Source organism: Piliocolobus tephrosceles, unplaced genomic scaffold, assembly GCF_002776525.5.
Source record: "Piliocolobus tephrosceles isolate RC106 unplaced genomic scaffold, ASM277652v3 unscaffolded_16972, whole genome shotgun sequence".
In the NCBI taxonomy this organism is placed as follows: domain Eukaryota; kingdom Metazoa; phylum Chordata; class Mammalia; order Primates; family Cercopithecidae; genus Piliocolobus; species Piliocolobus tephrosceles.
Window position 1 is genome coordinate 1577 of NW_022298723.1, and position 10012 is coordinate 11588.

At 51.6% G+C, this 10012-nt stretch overlaps 1 pseudogene; it reads left to right on the plus strand.

Annotated features, from left to right (window-relative positions):
• The first annotated feature begins 374 nt into the window (after window positions 1-374).
• On the plus strand, window positions 375-8929 carry LOC113220945 (annotated as a pseudogene).
• The last annotated feature ends 1083 nt before the right edge of the window (window positions 8930-10012 follow it).

Genomic DNA, 10012 nt, shown 5'->3' on the forward strand with positions numbered 1-10012 from the left:
GCGTGAGCCATCATGCCTGGCCAAAAAAATTTTTTTAATGTATCAGCAACATCTTTTCATGTTTCTCTTTACAATTTTTTTTTCTTTGTTGAGACAGGGTCTTAACTTTGTCACCTAGACATGGTCATAGCTCATTGCAGCCTCCACCTCCCTGGGCTCAGGGGATCCATCTCAGCCTCCCAAGTAGCTGGGACCACAGGTGCTTTATAATCTTTACACATCTCATTGTAGTCAGTTTCTTAGAGTTGATGCACCATAATGTGTTTATGTCATAATGTGTTTATTTAGAGGCAGTCTCGTTCTGTCACCCAGGCTGGAGTGCAGTGGGGCATGATCTCTGTTCACTACAACCTCCACCTCCTGGGTGGAGTCAGAGGAAGTGGACATTGAGTGGCTTTCAACAGACAGGCTGTATTCCTCTCATGGTGTCCATGCAGGTACCACCAACAATGTATACACATACAGGAAGCGCCGGCTTCCCTGTAGTCTTCTTGCCATGGCATGTTGGGGTCTCTAAGACCACCCTGGGTTTGATGATTGGCTAGGAAAACTCGCAGGACTCAGCATACAGTGATACTCGAGGCTATGATGTATTACGACAACAGGATATGAAGCAAAATCGGCAAAGGAAAAAGGCACATGGGTCAAGCCCAGAGGAAAGGGAGTGTGAGGGTCCAAGACCCTGTCACACGCTGGACGCACTCAGTTCCCCCAGCAGTGTGTTGGGACAACACGTGTGGAATGTCATCTGTCAGGGACACTCACTAGGGATTTGGCACCGAGGATTTTACTGCAGGCTAGTCACAAAGGCACCCTCTGCCTAGCATGTACCGAAATTCGGGACTCCCAGTACAAAGACATCAACCTCAGTGTTTACACAGTTTAGGGGCAGTGAGCTGTTCTTATCAGGGAAGGGTCAGAACACTCCCCAGGTCCAATTTCCCAGATACCAACCAAGGGCCAACCTTGCAAGCAGTCCTTGCTAAAGATAACATTGCTATAATTTGTATTTCTTTCATTCTTCTTTTGAGGGTAAATCATGTCGGTATAAAATAATGAGACGGGCCATCCCAACATTCATTCACTGTCAAGGCTGGAGGTTGATGCCAGCTGTTGGCTGTGACCTCAGGTGGGTCTGGCGGCCAGCTGGGGCCCCTCCGTGTGGCTTGGGCTTCTCTCCAATGTGAAGTGGCTGTGTTTCAAGGATGAGGAACTGACAAAGAGGGAGCCAGGTGGAAGCTGTGTCACCTTTTCTATCCTAACCACAGAAGCCACCCTGTGCCACTTCTACCACATTCTGTTTATTAGAAACAAGTACAAATACTGGCCCATATTCAAAGGGAGGAGAATTAAACTCCACTTTTGATGAGAGAAGGATCAAATACTTTGTAAAGGTTATTTAAAACCATCACAAACAGATTTGGCATGTTTAGGCATTTATTCTACAAAAAAAAAAAAAAAAATACAAATGTGCAAAGTTACTTGAGACCATTTTCTGCAGTATTATTTGTGTTAGTAAAAGAAACAAAACAAACAAACAAAAAAAACGGGAAACAATCTAAATGTCCATCAAGGGCCAGGTGCAGTGGCTCATGCCTGTGATCCCAGTACTTTGGGAAGCCGAGGCGGGTGGATTATCTGAGGTCAGGAGTTCAAGACCAGCCTGGCCAACATGGTGAAACCCCACCTCTACTAAAAGTACAAAAAATTAGCCCAGCATGGTGGTGCATGCCTGTAGTCCCAGCTGCTCAGGAGGCTGAGGCAGGAGAATTGCTTGAACCCTGGAGGCAGAGGTTACAGTAAGCTGAGATTGCGCCATTGCACTCCAGCCTGGGCAGCAGAGCAAGACTCCATCTCACACACACACACACACACACACACACACACAAAAGTCCATCAATAGGTGATGGATTATGTTACTTGTGGTATCTTTACTATACTTATTACTTGTAAAGATGTCATCTATATAATGTTAAACAAAACAAACATGATAAAACAACAATGACAAAACGTGCTGCCAAGTGGTATATGCAGTCTGATTCTGGTGTTGTTATTATGAGTTGAATGCATGGGAAAAGTCTGAATGGACATGCTTCCTCCTGTGTCTACTGCATATCTTTAGGGGAGCAGGCCGGAATGCAGTGACATGATCATGGCTCCCTGCAGCCTCCAACTCCTGGGCTCAGCAGTCCTCCTACCTCAGCCTCCCAAGTAGCTAGGACTACAGGCGTGCGCCACCATGCCTGGGTAGTTTTTGTATTTTCTTGTAGAGACAGGGTCTCACCGTGTTGCCCAGGCTGGTCTCAAACTCTTGGGCTCAAGCAATCTGCCCGCCTTGGCTTCCCAGAGTGCTAGGATTATAGGTGTGAGCCACTGCACCTGGTCAATCATGTTAACGCCTAAGACATGACTGTCAGGGTAGTGGAAAGAGCACAGAATTGAGAATCCAGAGATCTGGGTTCTAGTCTGTCTAGGCTCCGACCCTACCTTCCTGGGCTTTATTTTATTTTATTTTATTTTATTTTTTTGAGACAGGCTCTCCCTCTGTCGTCCAGGCTGGAGTGGAGTGGCGCCATCACAACTGACTGTAGCCTCCCATGTCCCATGCTTCTCCCACCTCAGTGCTCTGAGTAACTGGGACCACAGGTGTGTGCCATCACACCCAGCTAATTTTATTTATTCTGCTGTGACAATGGGGTCTCACTATGTTGCCCAGGCTGGTCTCAAACTCCTGGGCTCAAGTGATCCACACTCCTTGGCCACCCAAAGTACTGGCATTACGGGCGTCAGCCACCATGCCCGGCCTGGGCCCATTGGTAAGGATTATTCAGCAGTAAAGATAGTAAATGTGTGACAGTCTCTCTCGGATTATGTATTAGTTTGCCGGAGCTGCCCTAACACAATGCCACGAACTGGGTGGCTAAACAAGGGAAATGTAGCATCTCCCAGTGCTGGAGGTCAGAGGTCTAAGAAGAGGGGTTGGTGGGGTTCATTTCTTCTGCGGCAGTGAGGGAGAATCTGTGCCAGGCCCCTTACCTCGCTTTTGGGGCCTTTCTGGCAATCTTTGATGTTCCTTGGTGTGCAGAAGCATTACCCTAATCTCTGCCATCATCTTCACATGGTGTTGTTTCTTCATGTGTCTCTGTCTAAATTTCTCCTTTTTTATGAGGTCACATTCATACTGGATCTCAGCCCACCTACTCCAGTATGACCTCATCTGAACTCCTCACATCGACAATGACCCTGGTTCCAAATAAGGTCACCTTCTGGAGTCTGGGGATTAGGACTTAAATGCAAATTTCAAGAAGCACAATTCAACCAATCACAGATGATACAGATTTGAATTCCTTCTGGGATCTACTAAGGGATGAAACCGTCCTTATATGGCCGGGCGTGGTGGCTCACGCCTATAATTCCAGCCCTTTGGGAGGTCGAGGCAAGTAGATCACCTGAGATCAGGAGTTCCAGACCAGCCTGGCCAACATGGCAAAACCACGTCTCTGCTAAAAATACAAAAGTTAGCCAGGCGTGGTGGCACGAGTCTGTGATCCCAGCTACTTGGGAGGCTGAGGCAGGAGAATCACTTGAAACCGGGAGATGGAGGTTGAAGTGAGCTGAGATCACGCTAGTGCACTCCAGGCTGAGTGACAGAGTGAGACTCCATCTCAAAAAAAGAAAAAAGAACCAACCTTATATTCAGCCCCCACTGTACATCAGGCATTATTTCCAGTCCTCACCTCATCTCATTCGGTGAACAGTATTAGCTCCATTTTATGGATGAGAAAACAAAGGCTTCAAGAGGCTGAGTGTCTTGTGCAGGGACACAGGCAATAAGTGGCAGGCCTGGCATGGAATTCACGCATACGACTTCTAAATTGTGTGCTTTATTCAAATTGCAGAGCTGGGGCTTGACTAATACTTGACTACGCCTAAGTTTTTTTTTTTCCCAGGAACTTCCTTGATAATTTTCATTAAATAGACCTTACATTTTCAATCCAGTCAAGCCTCTGGGAGATAAGTTAAAAATTCCCTGATGGATAATGACATTAAAAACAGCAACTGTGTACATTGCTTTAAAAGTGTGCTTTCGTGCATTTCTCTTGTGAAATATTGTGACGGCCTTGTGAGGTGGAGCTGATCACATGTGGATTCAGGGGCAGAAACTGGAAGACCACGACCCACCTAGACCACACAGGCAAGAAATGGACCCCCAGGACCAGAATCCCTTCTGACTATAGTTCCTGGTCTCTTCTTGAGTTGTTATTTACAGAGAAAAAGCATCTCACATAAACAGTTTTACTTCGGTTATCAAAAAGATACTCAATGATCTATATTTCAAAGACTCTAGATTCATGGGAGTTGGGGAAATTTTAAGCATTCGGAACATATTCTGGAGCATGTCTTTATGTTCTTTATTTTGTAACCTCCCATGGGTGGGCAGCCGAATGCGTTTTGGGAGAAAGCAGGTCTCGTGGATAGTATTTCTGAAGATCAGAGCAGGTTGTGTCCAAGTCCATGTTGGCCATGACTGCAGAACGCGCCAGAGGCAGCAGGGGGCACCCTGGAGCTTTGTATCCTCCCTCCGGCCCGCGGCAACTCCCCTGGCTCCACCATCCCCAGGTGCCGGGAAGCCGGGTGTCTCAGGTCCGACGCAGGCTGGTTCGCTATGGCCGTTTCTGATCAAACACAGAACAAATGGATTGTCCAGATACGGTGTCTGTGAAAGGAGCCCAGCTGTGGGCCTGGGGAGGCAGGTGCCCTGGCAGGGGTGACATTCTTAACCCACAGGGAGGGCCCAGAAGGGACGCAGGAGGTCCCCTGTCCTGCAGCATGCGGGGGTCTTGGAGGTGGGCAGCCGCTGTTTACCTGTGAGCGTGGAGGAGCATCAGCGCTTCAACAGTGGAAGCAGCATTTACAGGTGAGCACCAGCCCGGCAAGGGCCAGGGGCCCAAGGCTATGGTGTCCTGAGCCTCCCAGCTCCCACTCTGGCCTCCAGTGGCCATGGAATTGCTAACTATGAGGGCACGAGCTTCTCCCAGCAAGTCAAGGGGACGCTATGTGCTGCGATCATGGGTCCAGCCACCTTGCATTTGGCCTTCCAAGCCCCTCTCTGAGCCCCAGGACTTACCCACACCTGCTGGCCCATGCAGGGTGGACCTAGCCTGCGTCAGTCAGGCCTCAACCCGGAGTCAGGCTTGGTGCAAACTCCCAGCTGAGCTCACACGCTGGCTGCGGTCTGTGATACTTCCCTGGTGGTCTTTGACCGGGCCGTATGACCTCCCTCTGGAACCCAGGCTGCACGCTTGAGGAGCTGGGGGCAGTCAGGCAGAATCAGCCTCTGGTTGCCCGCATGGGGTGTCAGGCAGGGGTAATCCATGGGGGAGCCTGGGGAGAGAGGCCGGGGGTGTGGCGCTGGTCTCAGGCTGGGGGAAGGAATTCACACCTGCATGGCTGAGGCTGGTGCCACCCCCTCTGATCACCGGGAGGTCAGCCTCTCCTTCCCCAGGCTCAATTTGCACTCCCAGCCTGTATGGTTGGCACCGTGGGGAGCCCCCGCCTGGCTCAGGGGAGGCCCTGGTCCAGAGCCCACCTTTGGAGCTGCCCTGGCCTGCTGAGGCAGGAGCTGCCCCTGGCCTGGGCCTGGCCCTCCGGTGAGGCTACAGTAGCCAGGAGAAGGCCAGTCAGAAAGGCCATCTGCCTGCAGGGGTTTCTAGCCAGCAGGCCAGGGGAAGGAAGTTGTCAGGCGTCCTGCCGGGAAGGCCACGGTTGCAGACAGGGGTGGCAGTCAGCTCCATGTAGCTCTGGGACCCAGGTGTGTGGCAGGGCCAGGAGCACGTTCTGCTGCTTTTCCAGACCCGACTCCAACTCATTTCCTTGAGAGACCCTTTCACCCATCCCGGCCTGCATTCGCCTGTGTCATCCTTTCCAGCAGCGGCTTTGTGGCTGTGCCTATTCTGTGCCCTCTGAGTTCTAGGTGGAGGGTGAGGATTGGATGAGTTGACCCACACAAGGCTCCTAGCACAGTGCCTGGCACATGGTTAAATAGATGTGAAGTCATAATAAGCAGGTGTGTGACCCTGTCCTCAATATGAGTGCCACAGTGGGGTGGAGAGTGGCAGCCCTGCCAGGCAGGATCGTAGGGTCTGTGACAGGGCTTCCTCATTTCCCTGATAGGGAGAGAGTAAGCTCACTGAATAGTAAGTTGGCTGCATCTTTTCTGTCTGAGCCTCTCAGGGAAGCTTCCTAGAGGGATAAAGGCTTGAGCTTGAACTTGGAGGAGTTTGCGGGTGGCTGGGTTGGGGTGGGGGTGGGGTGGGGGTGCCAGCATGCCAGGCATGGGGAGCAGCATGGGCGAAGGTATGGAGATGAGGGAGGGATCTGGACGGGGTACCCCTGGCTGGAGCACAGGGCGTGTGTGGACGGGAAGCAGGTGAAGCGAGAAAGAGCTCAGGGGCTTCTGGGGGCTTCTGGAGGGGACCCACCGTGGGAGCAGGCCAATGGCTGGCAGGGCTAGGTGATGCAGGTGCCCCTCATGGATTTGGTCGAAGTGGACACACATGCTTATGTCAGAGGCATGTAATGTAAACCAGAGCAACTCCATCTTGAGTAGGAGCTGGTAAAATGAGGCTGAGACCTACCGGGCTGCATTCCTAGCCGGTGAAGGCATTTCTAAGTCACGGAATGAGATAGGAGGTCAGCACAAGATACAGGTCATAACGACCTTGCTGATAAAACAGTTTGCAGTAAAGAAGCTGGTCAAAACCCACAAAAACCTAGATGGGCGTGAGAGTGACCTCTGGTCATCCTCACTGCCACACTCCCACCAGCGTCGTGACAGTTTACAAATGCCACAGCTATGTCAGGAAGTTACCCTATATGGTCTAAAAAGGGTAGGCATGAATAATCCACCCCTTGTTTAGCATATCATCAAGAAATAACCATAAAAATATGCAACCAGCAGCCCTTGGGGCTGTTCTGTCTATGTTGTAGTCATTCTTTTTTTTTTTTTTTTTTTTTTTTTTTGAGACGGAGTCTCGCTCTGCTGCCCAGGCTGGAGTGCTGTGGCCGGATCTCAGCTCACTGCAAGCTCCGCCTCCCGGGTTCACGCCATTCTCCTGCCTCAGCCTCCCGAGTAGCTGGGACTACAGGTGACTGCCACCTCACCCGGCTAATGTTTTGTATTTTTTCGTAGAGACGGGGGTGTCACTGTGTTAGCCAGGATGGTCTCGATCTCCTGACCTCGTGATCCGCCCGCCTCGGCCTCCCAAAGTGCTGGGATTACAGGCTTGAGCCACCGCGCCCGGCCTGGAGTAGTCATTCTTTATTCCTTTCCTTTCCTAATAAACTTGATTTCACTTTACGGACTCGCCCTGAATTCTTTCTTGTGTGAGATCCAAGAACCCCCTCCTGGGGTCTGGATCGGGACCCCTTTCCTGTAACACTTACAGCTCTGTACACCTTGAGGGTCTTGGAGGGAGGGTGGAGACAGCCCAGGGCTGAGGGCACCCCCTCCGTCAGGGGTAAGGGTGATGCCTGAAGCCTCAGTCTCTGCCCCACCCACCAAGGCAGAAGGCTGGCCCCTAAGGAGGAGTGATGCCCCGGGGTCCTAAAGGAGCAGCAGGCGCTCCTTAGAGTGGTGGGAGGTGGAGGTTGGTTGGGGTCAGGGTGGGAAGTGGGTGCCTGGCTGGGTGAGCATCCCCAGATCTGTGGGACTGGCTCCTGCAGACCTCTGTGGCCCCTGCTTCATTACCCTGACCTGCCCCTGTGCTGAGAGAGGACGGATGAGAGGGTGGGGCCAGAGGCTCTGCAAACTGTGAAGGGCTGTGCTCACCCCCTCCTTGAGGTTGTTCATACTCAGTTCAGCTGTGCTTCTTCCTGGGGAGAAAGTCTTCGGAAGCTCAGGGAAAAGGCAGATCAGGAATGCGGAAGTGCCTGGGGAGGGAGCCGCTCAGAAGATTATAGTCCACACTGTCAAAGCAATCCACACAGCAGTCCCCCGAGAGCAATCAAGGCTGGAGGAGGGGGTGCTACAGGCCCCTGAGACTGGGGAAGGGGAGGAGACATGTTGAAAGGGGACAAGAAGGGACTTTTGGGGGTTGCGGGCATCTCATTTGTTTGTTAAGCCATTTCCTTATCACACCAGCCCATAAGGTAGGTCATATTTCTATCATACCTGTTGGAAAAGGAAGGCTCAGAGAGGGTGAGCAACCTGCCAGGGTCACACAGCAGACCTGGCATTTGAACTCAGGGCTCTGACTCATGGAAATCCCTCCACAGCAACAGAAAAGATCACAGAGAGGCTGGGGCCAAAGTCAGATTCTGCCTAGCTCCCAGGTGGCCTATAGCCAGCCCTGCCATGATTTCTTCTAAGGCTGTTAGTCTTTGAAGAATAGCAAAGCCCAGGAGTGAGTTCATCTGCTACCACGAAGTGAGCTGTTTCTGAGACGCACTTCTGGGAGGTTTGACATCACTGTCACAGAAGGGACTGAGCAGAAACTGCTGCAACAAATACATCTTGTTTGAGAGTCAGCTGGGGCTGGGGCTGGGTGAGCTCGGAGGCCCTTCAGGTCTGGGGTTCCTTCATTCCAAGTCTCTTTCCTTTTACGGGCCTCAGTTTCCTCCTCATGAGAGGTGGAGCAGTGGTTTCCAAACATGACGTTGGAAGTGTGTTAAAATGCAGATTCCTGGGCTCGACTCTGAAGCTCTTCCAGCAGCCACCTTCCCAGGTGATCAGACCCTTGGGAAGGCATCACCTCAAACCCCTGCACCCTTCCTCCAGAGTTCTGGGATTAAGCTAAGTCCTGGGAAGGTAGGACGGGCCTAGGCCTCCCACCTCCCTTTGCTGTAGGGTCGGTCCTATCTCTGCTCCCTCAACCCCTAGTTCCTGTCCATGTCTTTTGAGACAGCTTTTCTGTCTCAGATCCTCTAGACCTGCTCTCAGGTCCTCACTTCCTGCCACCTGGGCAGCAGAGTATGTTTTCTTCAACAGCACCCTCCCTAAGAGACTCTTCAAATCATTTATTTGTCATGATGCATGATAGTTAAATGAAATAACAGAGGCAATGAAGTACCCACTCAGAGGCCGGCACCTGGTGCACCTTTGACAAGTGGCACTTTCATCTCGAGGACAGTTGGGAGAAGCTTGCATGGATGAGTGGGGACGTGGGTGTGCTGACATGCAGGCGCCGTCTGGCAGCAGGTTAGATTAGAGGTGGAGGGGGCACAGATGTATGGACAATTAAACTGGGACTCAGGGACGATCTGCCCCAGGACTGGGCAGGCGAGTGCTCTGGGAGGTGATGGTGTTGACCTGACCAGGGACCCATGCCCTTTCACCCCTTTGTTGTTGTTGTTGTTGTTTTGTTTAAGACGGAGTTTTGCTCTGTTGCCCAGGCTGAAGTGTAATGGCTCGATCTCGGCTCACTGCAACCTCTGCCTCCCAGGTTCAAGTGGTTTTCCTGCCTCAGCCTCCCGAGTAGCTGGGATTACAGGCGTGCACCACCAAGCCCAGCTAATTTTTGTATTTTTAATAGTGACAGGGTTTCACCATGTTGGTCAGGCTTGGTCTTGAACTCCTGACCTCAGATGATTCACCTGCCTTGGCCTCCTAAAGTGCTGGGATTACAGGTGTGAGCCACCGCGTCCGGCCTCTGTTTTTTTTTTTTTTTTTGAGACAGGGCCTCAAGCTTTGTTGCCCAGGCTGGAGTGCAGTGGTGTGATCATGGCTCACTGTAGCCTCAACCTCCTGGGATCAAGTGATCCTCCCACCTCAGCCTCCCAAGTAGCTGGTGATTTGTTTTTCTAAGACCACCAGAGTGGGCACAAAAGAACCAGCGAGTAGGCAAGGCTAAAAGCAAAACTGCAAATTTATTCTTTGGTCATCTAGCTTCAGGGACCGGAGCTGGGGGTGGGGGGGCAGAGTTTCTAATACAGTCCCGACAAGAGTGGGGGCTGAGAAAGCCCGCCCCCGGCGCATCTGCTGGGAGCGACTTTTCTAGGAGTGGAAGGGCAA